The sequence below is a fragment of the Cavia porcellus genome, unplaced genomic scaffold (assembly GCF_034190915.1).
Source record: "Cavia porcellus strain 051 isolate PalLab524CR breed Dunkin Hartley unplaced genomic scaffold, mCavPor4.1 scaffold_11, whole genome shotgun sequence".
In the NCBI taxonomy this organism is placed as follows: Eukaryota; Metazoa; Chordata; class Mammalia; order Rodentia; family Caviidae; genus Cavia; species Cavia porcellus.
Window position 1 is genome coordinate 39,240,235 of NW_026947494.1, and position 26,811 is coordinate 39,267,045.

The 26,811-nt window shown below is 38.0% G+C and overlaps 1 pseudogene; it reads left to right on the forward strand.

Annotated features, from left to right (window-relative positions):
• Window positions 1–47: 47 nt before the first annotated feature.
• On the forward strand, window positions 48–26,811 carry LOC100730638 (tropomyosin alpha-3 chain-like; annotated as a pseudogene).

Below are 26,811 nucleotides of genomic sequence, written 5' to 3' on the forward strand. Positions count from 1 at the left end.
ACCACCATGAGTGCAGCCTTCCGAGACCATGTGCAGAAAACCCAGCAATGGTGCTGGAAGTCTTAATTCAGGTAAGTTGTCAGATCACACATTTCTGTTGCTGTAAATCACTAAATTTGTGATACTTTGTTATACAGCGATAGAAAACTAACAGCCAGAGGTAGTGGCACATGCCTGTTATCCCAGCACTTGGCAGGCTGAGGCAGGAGGATTGCCTCAAATTCAAGGCCAGCCTGGGCTACAGAATGAATTCAAAGCTAGCCTGAACTAAGAGCAAGACCCTGTGTCTATGTAAATAAGAAAATTAACACAGTTGTCCATCAGCTGTGATTCTAATGGTACTATGAGAAAATGTCTCTATATTGATAAAGTCTTAAGATCAGAAATGGATAAGAACCAATAGGAAAACTACTATGATAGCAGTATTTCTAAACTGAGAGTTTTGACTAATTATATATAAAGTGTGTGAAGAAGCATTAATCTCAGGGTTGACAATCTTTTGCATATCTTAGGCAATAAATCGTAACTTGCCTAAACCAGTCAGTGTAATTTGATTCCCTTTAGCAGTGGTTTGAGACAGGAGCATGTATAGCCAATGAGATACAAGAGTAAATGCCCTTTGGAGATGTTTCCTCATTAGAGAAAGAAAAAGATCTCAGATGGAAAAGACTTTTCCCACTTGCCCTTTGTCTCTTTTTCGTTCCTTGCATACAGCAACGATGCCAACACTGGCAGGGGCAAATTTGCAATCATTTAAGGACGAACCAACTTCTCCAAGAATAATAGAATAAAAAGCACAAAGAAACCTGGTTTTCTTAGTAACGCTATGGAGCTACTGGATCAGCCTCCAGATGCCTACCTCCAGACTTACATAAAATTACTATGAATGTAGCGCTGTTTGGAGTTTGGGTTAATGACAGCTGAATACATTTCTATCTGTTCCAGGACCTGCTATGGCTTGCCTTATTCTAAATGTAAAAACCTAACTCTGTGCCTCAGAATTCCCATTAACTCTCCACACAGAAACTTTCTATGTCTTTGCTTTAATGACTCACTTTTTTTTTTTGATACCAAGAATTGAAATGATTCATTCTTGCTATGAGGATAATATGTAGTATCTAAACTTTTTCATAACACAACTTTAAGTAACTGTTGAACTATGTTTTAGTTTTTTTCTTTTTTAATCGGTACCGGGGATCAAACTCACGACTGCCTGCTTGCAAGGCAGACCCTTATGCCGCTGAGCTAAATCCCCAGCCCCCTGAACTATCTTTTAACATCTCCCTCACACAAGCTCTACTTACCCAGAAATGTTTGAATTCCCCCCACAGTCAGCTAATACGTTTCTCTCTTGAGGTCCTCAGTGTGACCTCTTTTCATCTAGCTCCCTAAATGTGTTTTCAGGAGCTATGTATATTGTTTTTTAGAAGTTTTTTTTTTAACTTTTTCTTTTTTGTTACCAGGAATCAAACTTAGACCTCATGCTTGCCAAACAGGCGTGCACTGCTGAGCTGGATCCTGGCCCAAGTTCCCTAAATGTGGAAATGGCTTCTGTGCCATAATATCCAGCACACTGTGTGACTACATAGACATTTGTTGCATAAATGAGTGAAGAAATGCAAAAGCTACCAGCCTGTATTCTCAGGAGACCAGCCATCTCCTAAAACATCCTCACCCACAGACATGAGCCTTATCACTTGCTGCCTTCCCCCAGAAACGTTCTAATCTCTGCAACATTTCTGTCTGCCCGTATCTTTCCCACAGGCGTGGCAGTCTTGCGCACTCGGCCACCCCTAGCTTCTCTACTTTAATATTACTGCTACGAATTCCCATTCTGAGCCTTTTCCCTTTAAACTGCTAAATACTACTCCATCCTGAGGCTGTCCCACCTCGCATCCACCAGTTCCCAACTGACAGCATTTATGCTGGCTTTCATACTCTCCACACACAAATTAATGAAAAATTTAGTCATTGTACATTTATTAGGTTCAAATGAAAACACAAGTGGAATCAGTCACAGGAATATGTCTATAAAAGATATTTTCCTGAAAAAAATCTGTGTTTTCTCCTCACATCTTCCACAGTATTCCAATACTATTGCCACATTATTATTTTCCTTCAGAATCGATCTCACCTTCTCATCAGCAGTGAGAGGGCCTCTTTCCTCATGCCAATGCCTGCAGATCAATTTCTACATCCCAAACTTAGCTTTGAGTTTCATTTGGGTTTTGTTTGTTTGATTGTTTGTGACAGGTTCTTACCATGTAGTTCAGACTGGGCTGAACTCACAGCAATCCTCCTGCCTCAGTATCCCAAATGCTAGGATTACAGACATATGCCACTGTGCCCAACTATTTTTATTGTCTTATATGGTGAGTACATTATATGCTTTTTCCCCCCATACATGTGTGTCTTATTTATTTCACTAGTGAGCATGTTCTCAAGATACATCCATTTTCCATAAAAGTGTCCAGTTTATCGTTTTTTTTGTCTTTTTCTTTGTTATCAGTACCAGGGATTGAACTCATGACTACGCACTTGCAAGGCAGGCGCTTATGCTGCTGAGCTAAATCCCCAGCCCCCAGTTTATCATTCTTAATGCTGAGTAGTACTCCATTATATAAATATACTACATCTTTTTTTATCCATTTCTGTCACTGGGCATTTGTTTCCGAGCTCTGGCTATTATAAACTGAGCACACTATCTGTTAAATATACACGTCTTGCTGCCAACAACAAAATCTAGTCTGGCTAGTTTAGCCAGAACAATAATCTCTTAGAGGTGATTATGCACTCCTACTCAAGGTTGTTGAAGAAATGGAATTAAAGATAAAGTTCCAGGACACCCAGAGCCATGTAATAAGCTATCCTGATTTTGACACTGCTACTACCTCCTCCATCCAACATGAAATACCAGAGACTCAGCACCCTTGTGGCCACTACTGCCTTCACCCTTGATGCCACCTGTAATTAGGGAGTCGTGGTTGCACTTTCTCATGTCACTTATACCAACAAAATAAGAAGCCTGCTTTGCTCATCTCTAAAGCAGTCTCAGGGTGTGTCTGTTGGCCAAAGTCAAAACTGCATCCTAGCTGCAGCTGGAAGAGAAACTGGTGATCAAGTTCTAATATCAGTGAGGGAAGGCAAAGTTCATAATGTGAAAATTTCCCCAAATGTAGGAAGATATTCAAGCTATGGCAAGAAGTCTTGACTGTATGAAAAACTCCACCCCAATACTGTAGACCATTGATAGGCAATCAATCTTCCTAGTTTTCTGAAATGAAAGAAGAGGCTCCCCTCAATATCCTACATGCACCTCTCATTTCCTTCTTCTCCCTAAAAAAGTCATATAGTTTAGGTCAAAAATGACCCCTGAAGCTCTCATGTGCTTGGGGGGGGGTGCAGGAAGGAGTTGGGATCATGGCGTGCTATAGGTGAATGCAGTGTGAGAAGCTCGGACCTGGTAGGAAGAGGCTGCTCGCTGAGGACCTGACGTGGAAAGCTGAGTCTCTCTCTCTCCAGCTCCTCCCTCCTCTCTCTGCTTCTTGGCCTCCATGCTTTGCGCAGCTTTCCTCCTCCAGACCCTTCTTCCATGCCATTTCTTCCTTGGGGCCAGCCAAACATGGACTGGGACCTCTGAAAACCATAAGCCAACATCAATCTCTGCTCCTTGTAGCTGAGGTTGTTAGATATTTTGTCTTACCTGGCATGTAGTAACAGAATAGCATCTGCTTGGCAAGCATGAGATTGTCAGTAGCAAAGGAAAAAAGAAAAACAAAAAAACTCCAACTACACATATTGTGTTTAGTGACAAGGCAGTGATTAAGACACCTTTAGTATAGACAGACTTTAATATAGTTAAAGAAACAAGATGTACCATATACTGCCACAAAATCCCTATGATGAATGTTATGATTATATACATACATATATATATATGGTAAAATAAAAAATGCCAAAAAATTACTATAGTTTTGTGTAGAGGCCAGGTATTGCTACCTATTTCAGTGTAGAAATGATTCCAAGGAATACAGAGCTTCTGCTATGTGGTATCCCTAGCACTGTGGCCAGGCATTCCAACTTGAAGTGCCCAGGAAGAGGTCCTCATATCCTGGTATCATTTGACACCAGAGGTGTATAGAGTAAAGGAGATGCCAGGTTACAGATGTATGGAGCCAAGTGCTGGTCCCTGAAAATTTTTTCAACCATCTGACAAAGTCAGTGTAAGGCAACTTTTCAATTTATTACCAATATTTAGTCAGAAGTGATATTTGTCCTACTGGGGTATGTTTTGTAATTCAACATATTTGATTTCAAATTTTCTATGACTGGGGAATCGAGCAAAGATGGCAGATAGATAACAGCAGGCTACAGAGGCTCCCTGAGATAGTCCACTTAGAATTCAACATAATACAGTGTGGGGAGTCCGGAACAGAGGGAGATAAATTCTCTTGTCCCAAGAAGAAACTGAGGTGAGAAAAATCAATCAAACATACAGTCCCGGTGCTACTATTGGAACAGCTAAAGATTCAGTGCTTCCGATGCAGTGTCTGAACTCGTGTGGCAGCGACTTCACGGAAACACAGTCACACAGAGGTCAGAGGTTGGCGAGCCAAACAGAGAGCTGAGCTAGCAGGGAACCAACATTGACCTGTGGTGAGTGACAGGAATAAAACCATTCCACAGAGAAAGGGGCTCCAATGGATGACATTCTGGGACTGGGCAGGACTGGCAAGCACAAGGGGCAGCAATGACTTCAGTCAATTGTTCCCTTCCTGAACCCAATTGGTGAAGTGAGTTAGGCCTGGGTCACATGACCTGGCTGAGACCCAATAGGTTATCTGAAATCAAGTCTCTACAGCGGCATCACACACTAACGCAGTGAAGGCTCAGCAGGTTGACTGACCCAGAATGGAGGGGCCAGCATACACTGCACCTGTTTGCAACTCACTAGCACACTGTAGTGTGCTAGCCTAGCTGCCTAGCCAGAAGAATTGTATCCAACAAAGAAAGAAACTGGGGCCTCCTGGAAAAAAAAAATGGGAAGAGGAAGCAACAAAAAAGTCCCCGGGTCCCAACCCTGAGAACATTGATCCAGGACAAGTAAATATAAAGGAGAATGAGGACAGCAAACATGCAATATCAGACATGGCACCAGTGGACATAAAGAGATATCTTCAGGACCTCATAGATGAGTTCAAAAGGGAAATATTTAACCAAGTAAACCAATATATCAGAAGATTAATAAAAGAGATGCTAGGCACCCCTCAAGCAGACACAGATGCAAGAAGGGAGGAACTCAAAAAAGGAGAGAACTATTTGATGAAGAATATAAAGAAAATACAGAATACATGGAGCAGATTTAAAGAGGTTACCAGGAAATTAAAAACTCTATGGAAAGATGGCAAATCTGCTTGAAAGAAACTAAGGATAGATTATCCAAACTGGAGGACAGGTTTGCAGTGTGGGATTATGAAAGGAAAAACTTTTTAAAAATAACAAGGAAACAAGCAGTAACAATACAAAGGCTAGAAGATGACAAGAGGATCTATAACTTGAGAATAAAGAATGTGAATGAAGAAGCAGAGGTACAAAGGAACTACAAAGGCTATTCACAGAAATGATTAAAGAAAACTTCCCAAACATAGGAAAAGGAAATGATATTCAGATGTATGAGGCACAATTCACCACCTACAACCAAAACAGAGCTACACCCAGGCATATAATAATCAAGATCCCAGAAATTCAATATAAAAACAGAATATTAAAATATTAATCAAGATCCCAGAAATTCAATATAAGAACAGAAATTGAATATAAGAACAGAGTGTTAGAGACAAGAAACAGATAACCTGCAAAGGAAGGCCCATCAGAATAACAACAGACTTCTCAACACAAACCATCAAGTCAGGAAGAGCCTGGAGTGAAATATTCCAAGCCCTGAAAGAAAATAACCTCCATTCCAGGTTGATATACCCTGCTAAGTGGTCTCTAGAAATTAATGGAGAAACAAGATGCTTCCAAGACAAAGAGGAACTTGGGAAATTTGCAACCACCAATCCAACTCTACAGAGAATACTGCAGGGCATTCTAGAGAGAGAGAAAAGTACTAGGATTTCAGGAACAGTGGCAGAGAGGCCTTAAAGGAGTGGAGCAGAAAACAGAATGAAGAAGACAAGCAGACAACTGATGGCAAAAACACAGCATAACAGAAATGAGGCAGAGAAGATTGGTTATAAGCTCTAATATAGATGGCCTTGATATATTAAATTAAAAAAAAAAGAAGCACATGTAGAGTAGATCAGGAGGTAGGGTCCACTGAGATGCTATTTATAGGAAATATAATTAACATTAAAAAGAGTACATGGACTAAAAATCAAATATGAGAAAGCAATGTTCTATGTGACAGAGAACTAGAGAGTAATAGGGGCAAGTAGACCAGTATTTGTGGATAGGTTGGAAAGACAGGCTTTAATAGGTAAAGGAATACAATTAGAGATCGGGTCTATGAGAGAGAAGGTTCAGACCCACTTAGGTTAATAGCAGGTTACCCCCCCCCCCAATTTAAAACCAAGGGTCTTGATGAGACCCAAAAATGCACAGCGTACCTGGGGAAGAGAAAGGGAAGAGTCTAAAAAGGATGGCAGAAGGTATTGTTAATAGTGTATCAGGATTTAACATTACTCACACCACTGTGCTTAGATAGATTTTATTGTGTTCCAGTTTGTCTACTTGCATTAGATTTGAAGGCACAGACAGCTATCCCAAAAACATCAGGGTATAGCACAGTAATCATCTTTAACTTTCTATAAACTTATTCTGGAGCCCTGTATGACTTATACTGCTTTATCATGACTTAGTTAAATCTGGTATGTTTGATATCAACAGATTTTATTCAAAACTGATATGATTGATGGTATCAATTCTGAGTGTATAGGCAATTATACTGAAGATGACAAGACTCTAAGATACACATTATGGTTTGATTACTGCATGTTTTTGAAGTTTTATAATACATACAGAGTTGTGTTTTTATTAATACTGTTATGTACTGATATATTCAATTATACTATGTCTGATGATATGGCCAATTCTATTGAAGATAACAAGAGACAACACAGGAACTATGATAGAACTCCTTTTACAGTGGTCTTAAATGTCTTTTTTGTTTCATATGTTTATAGGAATATGTTTTGTTTTGTCTTTCTTTGTTTTGTTTCTCCCTCTCATATATAAAGGATAGAAATACATGTTAAGACTCAGGCATGTGTAGAACCTATAAACAGTTTATGAGAACTGATCTTATGACACATGATGAAATGAACAGACACTTTGAAGAAAAAGAGACATTAAAGTACCCAGTGCTGATCCTGGAGTGTCATAATGTGAAACCCAGCAATAGTATTATTCTTTGTTCACAGTGATATTAGCCTGCTTGGGTTTGTTCAATCTCAACATAATTTAAGATATGGATAACTGCATGTATGTTTAAGTGTATAGGATTGATAACCATATTTCTAAGTTTTTGTTGGATAGTTAAACAGAACTGGTTGTAGTCTCACTGTTTGAATCCCCACTTTATATGCTTCACTTTAGTCTCTTGAATAACTATTTGTAAGAGTACAATCTGTAACCATCAACTAGTGATTAATTACTGTTTATTTTTTTCTTTGGAAGTATGGATTATTTCTACCCATTTTCTGTTTTGTTTAGTATTTCTTTAAATAAAACAAATTTGCTATGACTTTTTATTATGATGATAATAGTGTCACAGGGAAGAAATCAGGGTAGCACAGTTAGTACTTGCTATACCAAAGCTGGTCTTGGCCATATACTTGACACTGGTGGGTTCCCGTGTATCTATTCAATGTGTTTTCTATGGTCACTGGTTGCCATGTTTTCTGATTCTAATTCCTTACTTGAATACATAATGTAAACTCTCAGCTTAGAGGAGGCAGAGTCTGTGGTCACCAGGCCCTTCTTAGACTTTACGATTTGATTATAGTCCATCCACCATAAATGGATCATTGAATACCAGCCCTTCAGAGATGGTTGCCCTCTTCTTGTCTTCTGGTTCTTTGTCATGAAGGCAAAGGGTCCAGTTGGCAGCAATATCTTTCTATGGGACGTGTTCCATCTTAAGGAACCAGGGACTATAGACCCATAGAACTCAGAGTTGTAGGGATAAGAAACAGTAATTCTCTAATTTCTTTGGCTTGATTCCTGTGTCTGTATAAATTTGTTGAAGACATTTACTTAACGTATTTACTGTGTCCTTAAAGTTATTCCCCTGACTCTCAAAATATTAGTTCTGATCTATCACTTTTAGCCACAGCTTCAACAGGTAGACCTGCCTCTTTGTCACACTGGTGTCTTCTGGGTGATGCAGATGTAACATGACCAGTGAACTCCAGGCTGATGTTCCCATGCCTGCATCTCCTTTGCAAGAGAATGAATCCCTTGATCTGTCATAGTGTGTGGAATTCTAGACTAGAGCGTCATGCAGTAAGAAATGGGAGGGCCAGGGGTTTAGCTCAGCAGCACAAGCGCCTGTCTGGCAAGCAGGAGGTCACAGGTTTGATCCCTGGTACAAAAGAAAGAAAGAAAGAAAGAAGAAAGAAAGAAAAGAAAGAAAGAAAGAAAGAAAGAAAGAAAGAAAGAAAGAAAGAAAAGAAATGAGAGACAGGTGTAGACTAGGACTCTTGTGTGATAGGACAAATCATACTAAGAATGCAGGCCTGATTCTGTTCAAATGAGTCTATGACAGACTCAAATGAGTCTGTCAAATGAAGTAGAAAGTACAATTGAGTTGATTGGCTCCTTTAAGTGGTTGTTCCATGGCAGAAATTCAGTATCAATCTCTGTGTTAGCAGATAGAAAATTTAGCATCAGTAAAAGATTGGTTGGTCACCTTATGATTTTGTTTTGTTGTCATTGGTGATTTTTTTTTTTTTTTCTGTTTCTTTGCTTGCTTGTTTCTGTGACAGTCTCTTACTGTATAGCTTAGGCTGGTCTTGAATTCACTATGTAGACTCATCTGACCTCAAACTCATAAGGATCCTCCTGCCTCAGTCTCCCAAGTGCTGGTTACAAATAAGCATCACCACACCCCGTGGTCATCCTTATGATTGTAGGTTGAGCTGTGTTCTCCAAAACTCATATGTTAGAGCCCTAGGAACCAGTTGCTCAGAAAATGACCTTATGAATTAGTTCAGACGAGATCATACTAGAATGATATGGGGTATTTGAACAGGTAATTAAGATTAAAGGCGGCCATAATGATGGACCCTAATCCAATACGATCTCGTAGTGTGTTTGCACATGGCTTTCCTTAAGACACCAGGGTTACCCACTGGAAGAAAAATCCAAACACAAAAGAGACAAGGCAGCCATCTGCTGGCCAAAGACAGAGGCTTCAGGAGAAAGCAAAATCGAGGCCAATCATTTTGATTTTGCCTTCCCAGCCCCCCCAAAATGTAAAAACAAACTGCTGTGGTTAAAGGAGCCAGTCTTTGGTATTTTGGAGCTCCTGAAGCCTAATATAAATAGCCACGTACTGTGTAGCTAAGGTGCATAAATCTGCTATAGACAGGACACCACAACCGGCTCAGCAATTTCTTCACCTGACACTTCTTAGCTAAGTGAGGTCCAGCGCACTGACATTCTCCAGAAACTATATATTTTTGTTTGTTTCATTTTTTTTTTTTGGAGGTGGTGGGCAGACTGGTAAACTAAAAGGAATACACTGAAGATCACAGGAATGGCAGGAACTTTTGCATGGCAGTAGGATGTGATTTTTTTTTACTATGTTTTTTTTTATGTTGTCCAAATCCATTTTATTTTAAAGACAAAAATTTCAAGACACAATAATTAAAGAGTAACAATGGTATATGTATCACGTACTGTTATCTTCAAATCAATCACTCAGAATACAAGATATCTGAATTTAATTGTTCAAACAATACTAGCACAAACCTTTCTCTTCAATGAACTAAGAGAAAAATCAATAGTAGAACTATCTTAATTACCATATATATGCATATATTGTTTCTTTCAGCTTCTCACGCTAGTGAGATAACACAATGTTAACACACACATGTCTGATTTATTTCATTTATGAGCACGGTCTCACGTTCTACCCATTTACCTATAAAAGTCTCAACTTTATCATTCGTTATGGTTGAGTAGTACTCCATTGTAAAAAATAACACACTTTTTTTATTCATCCCTCAGCTGACAGGCATTTAGGTTGTTTCTAAGATCTGGCTATTAAAAACTGTGCTGCTAAAAACATAGATGCACATATATCACTGTGGTATGATGTCTTCTGGGTAATGCAAATGTAACATGACCAGTGAACCCCAGGCTGTTTTTAATTCTTTTGGGAAGATACCCAGTAGGACAATATGTGAGTTGAATGGGACCTCCAATCATAGTTTTTTGAGGAATCTCCACCCCGATTTCCACAGTGGTTGCACCAGTCTACATTCTCACCAACAGTGGAAAAGGGTCCTTTTTACCCACCCCCTCCAGCATTTGTTATTGGTTGATTTCTTGATACTAGCCATTCTTTCTGGGGTGTAATCTCAGTGTTGTTTTAAATTTTTTTGTTTGTACCCAGGATTGAATTTAGGACCTTGCACTTGCCAGGCAGGCACTTATGCTGTTGAGCTATGTCTTGGTTCAGTGTGGTTTTCATTTATATCTCTTAAATGACCAGTGATGTTGAATATTTTCTCACATATTTATTTTCTGTTTGTATTTCCTCATCTGAAAAGTGTGTATTTATCTCAGATGTCCATTTTTGGATTGGATCTTTAAACCTTGGAGGACTAATTTTTTAAAAATTTTTTATATGGTCTCACTAATAATCCTTTGAGAAACAGCTGGCAAAAATTTTCCCCCATGTTGTGGGTTGTCTCTTCACTATGTTGGTGGTTTGTCTTGCTGTGCAAAAGCTTTTCAATAAGATGAGATTCTAGTTGTTGATTCTTTGTGATAATTCCTGTGAGTCAGGATTTTGTTCATAAATCTTTGCCTATACCGAAGTCTTCAAGAGTTTTACCTACTCTATCTTCTAGCAGATTTAATATTTTTATTCTAATATTTAGATCTTTGATCCATCCTGAATTTAGTTTAGTGCATGGTGAAAGATATGGGTTCAACTTTAATCTTTGGCATGGGTAGAGCCAGTTTTTCCAGCACCATTTATTAGAGGCTAGTTTCCTTAAAGTGAATGTGTTTGGCACCTTTGTAAAAAATAAGATGACTGAGTATGTCTTATTTCTAGGTACCCTAATCTGTTTCATTGATCTTTGAGTCTGGTGGGGTTTTTGTTTGTTTGTTTGTTTAAAACCAGTACCATGTTGTTTTCATCACAGTAGCTTTGTAGTATAATTTCAAATCAGGAATTATGATGTACCCTGTCTTACCTTTGTTGCCTTTACTATTTTAGGTCTCTTCCAATTCCAGGTGAATTTTTGGTTTTCTTTAATTCTCTGAGATATGCTACTGTAAGTTTATTTTGGATTGCATTGAATCTGTATATCAGTTTTGGAAATATGGCCATTTTCACTATATTGGTTCTTCCTACCAAAGATCAAGGGATGCCTTTCCATTTTCTAATATCCTCTTCAATCTCCTTTTTTAGAGTAGTATAATTTTCAGTGTGTAGGCCCTTTACATCCTTTGGAGACTGATCCCTAGGTATTCCATTTTTTTTTTTTGGACGCTATTGTGAAAGGTATTATTTCTCAGATTTCTCTCAGTGAGTTTGTTATTTGTGTACAGGAAGGCTGTTGATTTTCAAGTGTTGACACTATATATAGCTATGCAACTGAATTCAGTTTCTTGGGGATTTTAGGGGCCTTCTATGTAGAGTATCATGTCATCTGCAAATAACGATAGTTTAAATTCTTCCTTTCCTATCATTATTCCTTTTATTTCTTTCTTTTGTCTAATTGATCCTGCTAAATTTTCCAGGACTACGTTAACTGAGAGTGGAAACAGTGGATATCCTTGTCTTGTTCCTGATTTTAGAGAGATAGTTTTCAGTTTTGTCCTTTTAACATGATGCTGGCTGTTGGTTTATCATAGATGGCTTTTATCAGATTGAGATAAAAACCATCTATCCCAATTTTCTGTTGGGGTTGTTTTTATCATGAGTGGGTGCTGGGCTTTATCAAAAGCTTTTTTTGCAACTATTGAGATGGTCATATAATTTTTCATCCTTAACTCTTAATATGGGGTATTATATTTATTGATTTATGTGTGTTGAACATTTTCTTGGGATTAATCCCACTTGATCATGGTGTACCTTCTTCTTCTTCTTCTCCTCCTCCTCCTTCTTCTCCTTCTTCTCCTCCTCCTTCTCCTTCTTCTTCTTCTCCTCCTTTTCCTTTCTCCTTCTTCTTCTTCTTTTTCTTCTTCTTCTTCTTCTTCTTGTCCTCCTCCTCCTTCTCCTTCTTCTTCTTCTCCTCCTTCTCCTTTTCCTTCTTCTTCTTCTCCTCCTCCTCCTCTTCCTCCTCCTCCTCCTCCTCCTCCTCCTCCTCCTCCTCCTCCTCCTTCTTCTTCTTCTTTTTCTTCTTCTTCTTTTTGTACCAGGGATCAAATTCATGACCTCATGCTTGCAGGCAGGTATTTATGCCACTGAGTTAAATTCCTAGCTCCATGCATCATTTTCTTGATAATTTAGTGCAATCTGTTTATCAGTATCTTATTGAGGATTTTTGCATCTATGTTTATTAGGGAAATTGGTCTTTAATTCTCTTTCTTAAGTAGGTCCTTCTCTGATTTTCATATCAGGATAATGCTTGATTTCAGGAATGAATTTGGAAGTACTGCTTCCCTTTCAATTTCATTAAAGAAGTTTGGGAGTATTGGTATTATTAAGTCTTCTTTGCTTTCTTGTAGAATTCAGCAATGAATCTGTCAGGGCCCAGGCTTTTCTTTGTTAATAGGTTTTTAATTACATCTTCAATGTCATTGATAGATATTGAGTTAAGATTTTTATATCTTCATGATTCAGCTTTGGTAGTTCATATGCATTCAGGAACCTGTCCATGCCTTCTGTATTTTTCCATCTTATTAGAATACAAGAAGGTATAGACAATCTTCTAGATTTCTGTAGGGTCCATTGTGATTTCACCCTTTTTTGTTTGGATTTGAATTTTTTTCAACTGTATGGATTTGAATTTTTTTCTTTTTTTGATAAGTTTGGATAAGGGTTTGTCAATTTTATTTAATCTTTTAAAGAACCAACTCTTCAATTTATTGATTCTTTGTGGGATTTTTTTTTGTCTCCAATGTGTTAATTTCTGCTTGGATCTTTATCATTTCCTTCTTCAAATGAGCTTTTGGCTTAACCTGCTCTTCTTTTTCTAGAAGTCTGAGATTTCACAATTAAGTTGTTTTTATACACTTGCTCTGTTTTCTTGATATGGATATTTACTGCTTTAAAATTTCCTCTTAATAGTGCTTTTAAAAAAAGGCTTTCATCATGTCCCATAAGTTCCAGTATGTTTTATTGTCATTATCATTCAACTGTAAATCCTGTCTAATTTCTTCTTTAATTTCACCAGTGACCCAGTGGTTGTTCAGTAGGGTGCTATTTAATTTCCATGTGTTCATAAAGTTCTTGTGGTTTCTTTTGCCATGGATTTCCAATTTCAATGCACTGTGGTCTGATAGTATGCATGGGATAATTTCAGTTCCTTTGTATTTACTTAAGCATGTTCTATGAGCCAGTATGTGACCTGTTTTGGAGAATGTTCTGTGTACAGCTGAGAAGAATGGGTATTCTAATGTCATGTGTTGGGACAGTATAGACATCCACTAAATCCATGTGTTCAAAAGTTTGGTCCAGTCCTAGTATTTTGTTATTGATTTTTTTCAATCTGTCTTTTTGTATCAGTGGGTATTGAGACCTCCCAATACAATTGTAGTGGGGCTTATTTAATTTTCATGGCCATTACCATTTTTTTTACTTTGAAGAGAATAAAACCAAATGAAACAAAACAGAATAAAGTCAATCAAAACAAAAGGATGACATGGTATATAACTTAAAAACAAAATACAAGGAGATCTATAATGGCTACTATAATGCCTCTTGTTATCTTCAAAAGAATTGCCCATACCATCAGGAATAATAAAATCAAACAAAATCATACAGAATAAAACCAATAAAAACAGAACAATAGAAGCAGCATAAGACTTCAAAAGAAGATAGTAGTAAAACTACAATAGGTATCATAATGCATTTTATTGTCTTCAAAGTAGTTGCCTATACCATGTTCATTAGTTTGTTCCGAGTGCACTGGTATTTGTCACATATATATTTATGATTGTTATCTCTTCCTCTTGGATTGTTCCCTTTGCAAGGGTGTGGTGACCTTCTTTATCTCTCTTAGTCTTGGCTTGAAATTCACTTTGTCTGCAAATAGAATAGCTGCTCCTGTTTTTTTTTCTGGGTTTCTATTACATGGAATATTGTTTACCATCCTTTGACTTTCAGCCTATGAATTTTTTTGAATTAAATGTGTTATTTGTATGCAGCATATTGTTGGATCTTGCTTCTTGATCCATTCTGTCAGTCTGTTTTTGGTTGGTGAATTCAGACACTAACATTTGATAGTGATAATTGATATGTATCCTTGTCACATTAGTTTCTTGTGGCTCCCTTTTTATTCCCATCTAATTATTTGTTTTGCCTTGTTTTGCTTGGTGGATTCTTTCTGTTGGGGTTCATGGAGCTGTACTCTTTATTATTTCTTTCTAGAATGTCCTTCAGAACACTTTGGAGTGCTGGTTTGGTATATATAAATTTCCTCACACTTTCTATGTCATGGATGTACCTTATTTCTCTATCAGTTTTGAAAGACGATTTTGTGGGGTACATGAGTCTAAATGAAAGTTGTTCTCCTTTAGAAATCTGGATACTTGACTCTGAGCTCTCCTTACTTTGAGAGTTTGTGCTGAGAAGTCATCTGTGATTCTGATGGGTTTTTCTTTATAAGTGATTGTTTCTTTTCCCTAATAAATTTTAAGGCTCTATTCTTTAAAAAAAAAGATTAAGACAAAAGAGGACAGAACAAAGCAGATCAGAACAGAACAATGTAAGCAACACAGTACTTCACCACAAGACAATCTGATATTAACAGTAGCTACAATAATGTTTCTTTCTTTGAAATAGTTGAGTGTACCTTTTATATACAATAGTATCAAACATAACAAAATAGCATAAAACCATTCAAGAGAATGAAAATATCACAGGGCATTCAGAATCAAATAACAGAAAATGAATATGGCTACTATATTATCTCCTTTTCCATAAAAAACTTGTTTATACTATCACACATATTAAAATTCAATAAGATACAACATGATAGAACCAATGGAAACAGAAGAACAAAAGCTGGTAAGACTTCAAAGCAAGATGCTATTAAATCAGCAGTGGCTATTATAATGTCTTGTTTTCTTCAAAATAGCTGTTCATACCATCACAGATAATAAAATCATACAAACCAGAATAAAATCATTCCAAATAATGAATGAAAACATTATAAGGAATCAAAGCAATGGAATGGGGAATCATGATTACCATAAAATCTTATGTACTGTTACCATTTCTTACACTAGGGAGACTATATGATGTTTATTCATGTGAGTTTGATTTATTTTGCTTATGAGTATGGTCTCAAGTTGTGTCCATTTATTTATAATTATCTCAATGTGATCATTCTTTATAGCTGAGTAGTACTCCATTGTATAAAAATACCACATCTTTTTTATCCATTCCTCAGTTGATGGGCACTTAGGTTATTTCCAAGATCTGGCTATTACAAATTGTGCTGCTATTAACATGGGTGCACATATATCTCTGTGGTACGAGGCTTTCAGTTCTTCTGGGAATATGCCTAGAAGTCGAATAGTTGGAACAAATGGGACTTCCAATCCCAGCTTTTTGGTAAATCTCCAGACTGACCTCCACAATGGTTGCACCAGTCTACACTCCCACCAACAGTGCAGGAGAGTTCCTTTTCCCCCACAGTCCAGCATTTGTTGTTGGCATTTTTTTTTGATCCTGGCCATTCTTTGGGAGTGAGATGAAATCTCGGTGTGGTTTTAATTTGCATTTCTCTAATGACTAATGATGATAAACATTTTTTCATGTATTTATTTGCCATTTATATTTCTTCATCTGAGAACCGTGCATTCATCTCAGATGCCCAGTTTTAGATTGGGTCTTTGAATTTCAGGGATCTGATTTTTTAAAATTCTTTATATGTTTTAGACAGAAGTCCTATGTCTGAAGGACAGTTCACTAAGATTTTCTCCCAGTTTGTGGTTTTTCTTTTCACTATGCTGGAGATTTCTTTCAACATACAGAAACTCTTTAATAAGATGTGATCCCAGTTATTGATTCTGGGAAGTATTTCCCATGCAGTTTGATTCCTTTTCATGAATTCTCTACCCCTATGTCTTCAAGATTTTTTTTTTGTCTTTTTCTTTTTTTATCAGTACTGGGGATCGAACTCACAACCACACACTTGCAAGGCAAAGCGCTTATGCCACTGAGCTAAATCCCCAGCCCCTGTCTTCAAGATTTTTACCTACTTTGTCTTCCAACATGTTTAGTGTTTCTGTTTTATATTCAGATCTTTGATCCTTTTAGATTTTAGTTCAGTACATGGTGATAGGCACGGGTTGTTTTTGGCATATGGAGAGCCAATTTTTCCAGCACCATTTATTAAAGAGACTGTTATTCTTCCAGTGAATATATTTGGCCCCTTTATCAAAGACAAGGTGGTTGAGTGTGTTTGTAGTTGTGGTTCTATTCCATTGACCTTCAGATCTGTTTTTATTCTAGTACCATGTTGATTTTATTACAGTAGATTTGTGGTGTAACTTCACGTCAGGGATTGTGATGCCTCCTGCCTTTAAGGCTCTATTCTTGTGTTGAATTTCTGGAATCTTGAATATTTTTTTTTTTATCATAGCTAATGGAGTTCTGTATGCCTCAGTTATCTGTATGTCAAATTCTTTTTCTTTACCAGGAAAATTTTATTTATGATATCTCCTGCTTTTTCATTAACTCTAACCAATCCTAATTTATTCTTTGTCTTAGCTAGCAGCTGTTGGACTGATTTCTTTTTTTTTTTAATTTAAGAGGAAAAACAGAAAAACACAAAACAAAACAAAGCAGTGTAAGGTTACACATAATACAGAACTACAAAAAAAACATAACAGTAAGAAATCACCTGTTAATAGATTACATATTATCATCTTGGAAATAGTTGCTCAAATCACAGTATCAAAGAATACAAAGTAGACATTCAAACAGTGAGACTGCAAACAGCTGTGTTCAATGATCCAAAAACATTAATATAGTCAGCTATTTAACACCCCTATACACACTTGCTGTTATATCCGTTAGAGCTCTTTTTTTTCCCTTCCTCTCTTTTTTACAACAAAATTTACACATTTTGGATTTTATTACTCCTTAGTTCTTATTACTTTTTTTGGGGGGGGAGAGAATAAAGTCAAATATGGCAAAACAAAGCTGTCAGCCAAAACCAAGGATAGACATAGCACATGATGTGGAACAGAGTACAAGGTTATTAACAATGGTTATCAGCGTTGTCTCTTGTTTCCTTAAAAAGATTTGTCTATCTCATTAGATATTATAAAGTTGGACAAAACAGTAGAGAACAAGACCAATAAAACTTAGGCATTGTAAACAATACAGGACTTCCAAAGGAGACAATAGTCAAACCAGAATGGGCATCTTAGTGAATCTTATTGCCTTCAAAGTAGTTGCCTATACCCTCAGACTTGATACTATCACACAGAATGGAACAGAGTCTAATCAGTCAAAACAAGATCGTGGGAGTATTACAGGACTTCAAAACAAGTTAATAGGAAATCGAAAAGAGTTACTATTATATATCCTAATTTTTAAAATTTTTCCCTTAATTAAAATAAACATAAGAAATAACTAAATAATTTTTTTAAAGAATAGTAGTTACCATAGTGTCTGTCTTTTTCCTTGAAATATTTGGATAAAACTTCATATACTATAGCTTCAAATATTTCCATATCAAGAAGCCCAGAATAAAGCCTTTCTAATTAATAAGTGAAAATTTTATAAGGCTTCAAGGCCACATAATGGGGAATCATGATTGCCACATATTTTTATATATTTGAATCATTACTTACATTAGGGAAACTATTCGGTATTCATACATGCGAGATTGATTTATTTCACTTATGAGTATGGTCTCAAGCTGCGCCCATTTATTGATAAATATCTCAATGTGATCCTTCTTTATAGCTGAATAATACTCCATTGTATAGAAATACCACAACTTTTTTATCCATTCCTCAGTTGATGGACACTTGGGTTGTTTCCAAGATCTGGCGATTACAAATTGTGCTGCTATAAACATAGGTGCACATATATCACTGTGGTATGATGCTTTCAGTTCTTCTGGGAATATGCCTAGAAGTGGAATAGCTGGAATAAATGGGATTTCCAATCCCAACTTTTTGAGAAACCTCCAGACAGACCTCCACAAAGGCTGTACCAGTCTACACTCCCACCAACAGTGCAGGAGAGTTCCTTTTTCCCCACAGCCTCTCCAGCATTTGTTGTTGCTGGTTTTCTTGATCCTGGCCATTCTTTCAGGAGTGAGATGGTATCTCAGTGTGGTTTTAATTTGCATTTCTCTAATGACCAATGATGATGAGCATTTTTTCATGTATTTATTTGGCATTTGCATTTCTTCATCTGAGAATTGCGTATTCATCTCAGATGCCCATTTTTGGATTGGATCTTTGAATTTTGGAGGTCTGAGTTTTTTTAATTCTTTATATGTTTTAGACAAGAGGCCCTTGTCTGAGAGAGAGTTCACTAAAATCTTTTCCCAGCTTGTGGGTTTTCTTTTCACTATGCTGGAGATTTCTTTTGACATGCAGAAACTTTTTAATAAGAAGTGGTCCCAGTTATTGATTCTGGGAAGTATTTCCCGTGCGGTTTGAGTCCTGCTCATGAATTCTCTACCTACTCCTACGTCTCCAAGTTTTCTACCCAATTTGTCTTCCAATAAATTTAGTGTTTCTGTTTTAATATTCATATCTTTGACCCATTTAGATTTTAATTTAGTACATGGTGATAGACATGGGTCTAGCTTTAGTTTTCGGCAAATGGAGAGCCAGTTTTTCCAGCACCATTTATTAAAGAGACTGTCGTTCTTCCAGTGAACCTGCTTGGCTCCTTTATCAAAGATAAGGTGGTTGAGTGTGTTTGTAGTTGTGGTTGTATCTTCTAATCTATTCCATTGATCTTCGGTTCTGTTTTGATTCCAATACCATGTTGATTTTACTACTGTTGCTTTGTAGTATAATTTCAAGTCAGGGATTGTGATGCCTCCTGCTTTGCCTTTGCCGCTTAGAATTGCCTTTGCGATTCTAGGTCTCTTCTGGTTCCAGATGAAATTTAGGAGTGATTTCTCTAGATCTATAAGGTATGTTGATGGTATTTCTATTGGGATTGCATTGAATCTGTATAAGAGTTTTGGGAGAATGGCCATCTTCACAATGTTTGTTCTTCCTATCCATGAGCAAGGGATGTCTTTCCATTTTCTGAGATCATCTTCAATTTCCTTTTTCAGTGTATTATAGTTTTCACTGTATAAGTCTTTCACTTCTTTCGTAAGAGTAATTCCTAAATATTTCATTTTTTTGCTTGCTAATGTGAATAATCTAGTTTCTCTTATTTCCCTCTCTGTGATTTTGTTGTTTGAGTATAGGAATGCTATTGATTTCTGAGTATTGATTTTGTATCCAGCCACATTACTGAATTTATTTATTGTATCTAAGAGTCTTTCAATGAAGCTTAGGGGGTCTTCTATGTAGAGTATCATGTCATCTGCAAACAATGACAACTTAACTTCTTCTTTTCCTATCTTTCCCCCTTTTATTTCTCTTTCTTGCCTAATTGCTCTGGCTAGTACTTCCAGTGCTATATTAAATAGGAGTGGTGATAAAGGACATCCTTGTCTTGTGCCTGATTTTAAAGTAAAGGCTTTCAATTTTTGGCCATTTAGTATGATGCTGGCTGTTGGTTTGTCATAAATGGCCTTTATTATATTGAGGTAAAGACCATCTATTCCAATTTTCTGTAGAGTTTTTATCATGAATAAATGTTGGACCTTATTGAAGGCTTTTTCTGCCTCTATAGAAATGATCATGTGATTCTTATTTTTGGCTTTATTGATATGGTGGATTACATTTATTGATTTGCATATGTTGAACCATCCTTGCATTCCTGGGATGAATCCCACTTGGTCATGGTGTATAATCTTCTTGATGATTTGCTGGATCCTATTTGCCAATATTTTATTGAGGATTTTTGCATCTGTGTTCATTAGGGAGATCGGTCTATAGTTCTCTTTTTTAGTTGGGTCTTTCTCAGGTTTTGGTACTAGAGTAATATTTGCTTCCAGGAATGACTTAGGAAGGATTGCTTCCCTTTCAATTTCATTGAATAGTTTGAGGAGTGTCGGCATTAGGTCTTCTTTGTATTTCTTGTTGAATTCTGCAGTGAATCCATCTGGGCCTGGGCTCTTCTTGGTGGGTAAGGACCCAATTACATTCTCAATTTCATTAGCAGAGATTGGGTTATTCAACAGTTTTATATCCTCTTGATCTAGCTTTGGTACTTCATATGCTTCTAAGAATCTGTCTATTTCTTCTGTGTTATCAAACTTTTGAGAGTAGAGGTTTTCGAAATAGGTGTTGATGATCCTCTGTATTTCTATTGGGTCTGTAGTGATTTCTCCTTTTTCATTTCTTATTGCATGAATTTGAGCTTTTTCTTTCCTTTTTTTAATAAGGTTGGCTAGGGGCTTATCGATTTTATTTATTCTTTCAAAGAACCAACTCTTTGATTCGTTGATTCTTTGGATTGTTTTCTTAGTCTCTATTGCATTGATTTCTGCTCTGATTTTTATAATTTCCTCTCTTCTTTTGGCTTTGGGCTTGACTTGCTCTTCTTTTTCTAGCTGTTTGAGGTGTAGCATCAAGTTATTTATTTGTATTCGTTCTGTTTTCCTGATGTGGGAACTCAGTGCAATAAATTTTCCTCTCAGAACGGCTTTCATTGCATCCCACAGATTCCGGTAAGTTGTATCTGCATTTTCATTTTCTTTTAGGTATTGTTTAATTTCTTCTTTAATTTCTTCTGTGACCCACTGATTACTCAAGAGTGTGTTATTCAGTTTCCATGTTTTGTGGGATTTTTGCAGTATCTTTTATCATTAATTTCTAATTTCAGAGCGCTATGATCCGATAACATGCAAGGGATGATTTCAGCTCTTTCGCACTTGTTTAAATATGTTCTGTGAGCTAATATATGGTCTATTTTAGAAAATGATCCATGTACTGCTGAGAAGAATGTGTATTCTGATGTTGTTGGCTGGAACATTCTGTATATATCTATCAAACCCATTTGTTCACAGGTGTGATTCAGTTCTGTTATTTCTTTGCTCATTTTCTGTCTGGTTGATCTGTCCCTTGGTGTCAGTGGTGTATTAAGGTCTCCTGTTACAATTGTGTTACTGATAATTTGAGTTTTCATTTCTGTTAATAATTATTTTATATAACTGGGTGCTCTGGAGTTTGGTGCATATATATTTAAGATAGTTATCTCTTCCTCTTGGAGTTTTCCCCTTACGAGTATGTAGCGACCTTCTTTGTCCTTTATGGTCATTGTTGGTTTAAAGTTCACATTGTCTGCAAACAGAATGGCTACTCCTGCCTTTTTTTGGATTCCTGCTGCATGAAGAATTGTTTTCCATCCTTTGACTTTCAGTCTGTGAGTATCCTTCTGGGTTAGATGGGTTTCTTGTAAACAGCATATGGTTGGCTTTTGTTTCTTGATCCATTCTGCTAGTCTGTTTCTTTTGATTGGTGCATTTAGACCATTTACATTAATGGTTATTACTGTTAAATGCTGGTTAATTGTAGGAATGTTATCTCTCTGCTGCTGCATCTTTATCTTTCTGTTCTGTTTAATTATTTGCTTTGCTTAGTGGTTTTTTCCTTTGTGTATCTAAACTGTCTTTCAATATTTTTTGCAGGGTCGGTTTGGTGTTCATGAAGTTCTTCAGCTGTTCTTTGTCATGGAAGTATCGTATTGCACCATCTATTTTGAATGATAGTTTTGCAGGATATATCAGTCTTGGTTGGAAATCATTTTGCTTTAGGATCTGGAATACTTCACTCCATGCTCTTCTTGACTTTATCGTTTGTGCTGAGCAGTCTGCTGTGATTCTGATAGGTTTTCCTTTATAAGTGATCTGTCTTTTCTCTCTGACATCTTTTAATAATCTATTCTTATGATGGATTTCTGGGATGGTGATTATTATATGTCTGGGTGTAGTTTTATTTTGGTTATGACTGTTTGGAGTTCTATATGCTTCACTGATCCTGATGTCAGTTTCTGATCTCATGCTTGGGAAATTTTCAGCTATTACTTCTCTAAATATCCTCTTGACATCCTTTATGTTGTCTCCCTCTCTTTCATTAATCCCTATCATTCTTATGTTATTCTTCTTTGCATCGTCTTGCAGTTGTTGAATTGTTGTTTCCTGATTCCTTGTTATTTTCAAAAGATCTTTCCTTTCCTGTTCACTAGCTGCAATCATGTCTTCAAGGTCTGAAATTCTATCTTCACTTTCATTAAGGCGGTTTTTACAACTTTCAGTGGAGTTTTTTATTTCCTGTATATCTCTGTGCATCTGCATTATGTATTCTGTTTGTTTCTTATATTGCTCATCTAGGGATTCTATCTTTTTGTTTAGTTCCTCCAATTTTTTATCTGTGTTTTCTTTAGATATATTTAGAATCTCTTTCATTTCTTTTATCATTTCTTCTTTTATCTGGGAGATTATTTCGAGTTTGAATTTCTTTAAAGCTTCCTGGAGTTGCTTATCAACTTCAGTAGCTATTATGTCCGATATATGAGGTGAATGGGATATATTTTCTTCTATATACATCGCTCCTAGGGTTTCCTGAGATGGGCTGTAGGTTTGAGGTTGTAATTTGGTCTTTCATTTTGTCATTTTCTATATTTCTGTGTTTCAAGTGTTATTTGAAAGCTTCCTCCGGATCTGTTGAAAATCCCCTTCTATGTTTGGAGCTACTGAGACTCTGGCACCGCGCTACCCCAAGCCATTGGGCCTACAGAACCAGTGGCCCTCCTCTGCCTGCTCAGAACTCCGCAGTTCCAGACAAGCTGGGGCTCAGGGACACTGTGCGCCCACCTGCCCCTTGGAAGATCCACAGCTCTTCAATCGCAGCTGGGTTAGGGTGCTCACCACAGGCCGCAGTGCCTCAGGAGCCTGTGATCCCTCCCTGCTTGCAGAGATATCCACAGTCCTCCCGACAAAGGAAGGGACTTCTGTAGGCACTCCAGATCTGCCCAGCTCCTCCTCTGCACGCAGATGGCTAGGCACGGCTGGGTTCGGGGGATAGTGTAGGCCTGCCCATCTGTCGGGAGCTCAGCAGACTTCCAAGTGTAGCCGGGAGGGATGGGGAGGCAGCTGTAGTGGCCTCTAACCCACTGCTCCACTTCACTGCACCCAGAAGCCTGGGGGTCCGGAATAGTCTGAGATTTGGGCAGACTGTGCTGGGCACTCACCACAGGCAGAGGTGCCTCAGGAACCTGCGATCCCTCCCTGCTTGCAGAAATATTCAGTCCTTCAGACAAAGGAAGGGGCTTCTGCAGGCACTCCGGATCCGCCCAGTTCCTCCTCTGCACGCAGATGGCTAGGCGCGGCTGGGCTCGGGGGATAGTGTAGGCCCACCCATCCGTCGGGAGCTCAGCAGAGCTCCAAGTGTAGCCTGGAGGGATGGGGAGGCAGCTGTAGTGGCCTCTAACCCACTGCTCCACTTCACTGCACCCAGAAGCCTGGGGGGTCCGGAACAGTCTGAGATTTGGGCAGACTGTGCTGGGCACTCACCACAGGCTGAGGTGCCTCAGGAACCTGCGATCCCTCCCTGCTTGCAGAAATATTCAGTCCTTCAGACAAAGGAAGGAGCTTCTCTGGACTGATTTCTTATGGTCCCTTGCTAGTTCTGAGAATCTTTTTCTTCCTGGCTGCTAACTGCCATCCTGTCTTCAATATCTGAGACCCTGTTCTCATAATGAACTAATCTGCTTCAAATACTTTCAATGGAATTTTTATTCTCCTGGATATCTGCTTGAATACGTTTTATAGATTCCACTTCTTTCCTGAGCTGAGCTTCCATAATTTTCTTAAGCTTGCTTATTTATTTATTTTGTCTAGTGTCACTAAGCATGGTCTTTATTTTGTCTAACATCACTAAACATGGTCTTCATTTTGAACACCACCTCTGTAGTTACCTGAGAGATTTCATTTTTTTCTATAACTTTATTCAATTGTTTTGTTGTTACCACTTGCTGAGAGGCCTGGTAGGAAGCTTTTGGATTGTCCCACCCTATTGTCCCCTTTATTTGACTTTGGTGAACTGAATGTGTGCGGTTGCATTTTGTTTGTGCCTTTTTCTTTTCTTTTCTTTCTTTTTTAGTTTAGTTCCTGGGGTGATGCTAGTAAATTGCTACACTGGCTTGTTTTGTTGGTAGTATTTAGGACCCTTAGGTGGTGACTATTTCTCTGGGGTATTTTCCAGGTGTAGTTATTTGAGTTTTGAGTCTGTTGAAAGATCTTACCTCTTCAGTTTGTTGGTAACTGGTTGTTGCTTGTTTGGTCCAGTCCATGGCTTCTTGGCATTGTTCCACAATATTTTCTGTGATCCTTAGTCATGCAATACCAGGACCAACAGATGTTTAGAACAATTCGGTTGATTTTGGTTATCGTGGTACCAATAGCATCAAACACAGCCTGGAAAGTGACAAACTGAGCTAACCCTTACTATGCTACTGTTAACCATATGAACTAGATTTGTGATTCTATAACAAAATCTAAAACAAACCAGAAAATTATATGCAGCATGTGAATCCTTAATATGTCAATTTTACCCTTGAGAGTTAAAATTTTAAGTGAATTAAAGAGAAAATAAGGAAGTGGAAGAAGAGGAAGAGATTAGAAAGTTCGAAGACAAAAGGGCATCTTGTCAACTTTGGGAAACTAGTACAGAATACTGAAGGAAAAGTGAGATGGATGAGATAAAAAGAACAGAGCAGAACCACAACCACAAAGAGGCTTGGAAACACGTTCAGTATCATATTAAAAACAAGATCAAACAATGAAGGAGAAAGAAGAAAAAAAAGAAAAGAAAAAGTCTACTTCTAGGGTTCTCTCTAGTTTCACTAGGAGACAACCTGTGAAGACAGAGTCTCAATTCATGCAGATCTATCTAGCATACCAGCCGTAGCTTTTTTGCAGGGTAGTGGATAATCTCAGCAGACGTGTCCTGAGACCAGATGTATTGGGCTCACCACCATCTGAGAGATTTATATGGGTCTGAGCCCAGAGGGGGACACTACATTCAGCCAGCAGCAGTTCTGGGTTCTGAGCTCAGCTGTCCCATCTCTAAGATGGCTCTCAGCCAATCACTCTCTCCTGCAGGTTGACTGAGAAGACCTCTTCTAATAGATATTTCTCAAAATAGAGGAAGCTATTGAAATATGACAGGAAGCCAAGAATAGGACAAATGCATATAATATAGTGTGTATTTCCTTTCATATGAACTTTTTGTCTACTGTTTAGCTTCTTGTATAAATTTTCCCCACTATGCATTTTGTCTGTGACAGTTTATCACTAAAATTGATATACAGTCAGATTAAAGTCTTTTAAAAATTTATTTGTTTTTGTCAAATGTAGAAAAACTTCATTTAAAAAAATAAAAGTGAGAGAAGCAGCTGCATGGCAGAACTGAGAAAGTAGAAATCAAGACTGAGAGGTTGTTGGGTAGACACTAGGGCCGGAATCATCTCCACTGAGCCTGTGAATTGCAAGATTCTTCAGCAGCAGGCAGATGATGCAGGGAGGGCTGAATGCCTCCATCGGAAAGTGGAGGGAGAAAGGCTGGCTGGGGAACAGGTTGAGGCAGAGGTGGTCTCCCTGAACCGTGGGGTCCAGCTGGTTGAAGAGGAGCTGGACCAGGCACAGGAGCACCACTGCCCTGCAAAAGCTGGGGTAAGGTGAGAAAGCGGCCGGTGAGAGTGAGAGAGTATGAAAACCAGGCCGTAAAAGATGAAGAAAAGATGGAACTCCAGAAAATCCAACTTAAAGAAGCTAAACACATTGCACAAGAGGCAGGCAGGAAATATGAAGAGGTGGCCTGTAACTGGTGGTCATTGAAGGAGATTTGGAACACACAGAGGAGCAACCTGAACTGGCAGAGTCAGGCCGGTTGTTGCTGGGAGATGGATGAGCAGATCAGACCAATGGAACAGAACCTGAAGATGAATGCTGCTGAAGGACGGTACTCTCAGAAAGAACAACAATGAGGAAGAGATAAAGATTCTTACTGATAAATTCAAGGAGGCAGAGACTGCACTGTTTGATGAGAGATCAAATAACCAAAATGGAAAACACAGTTGATGACTTGGAAGATAAGCGGAAAAGCACTAAAGAGAAGCACCTCTACCTCTGTACACAAAGGATGCTGGACCAGACCCTGCTCCATGCTTTCTCCTTTCTTTGTTCTTTACCCACTGCCTCTGCCCCACACTCACTTTGTCTTTTTATCAGACTGTCTGTGGCTTTCCCCAGAGATCCCAGCTGGACCAGAGGCCGAGCACCTTTGGGGACAACATTTTAG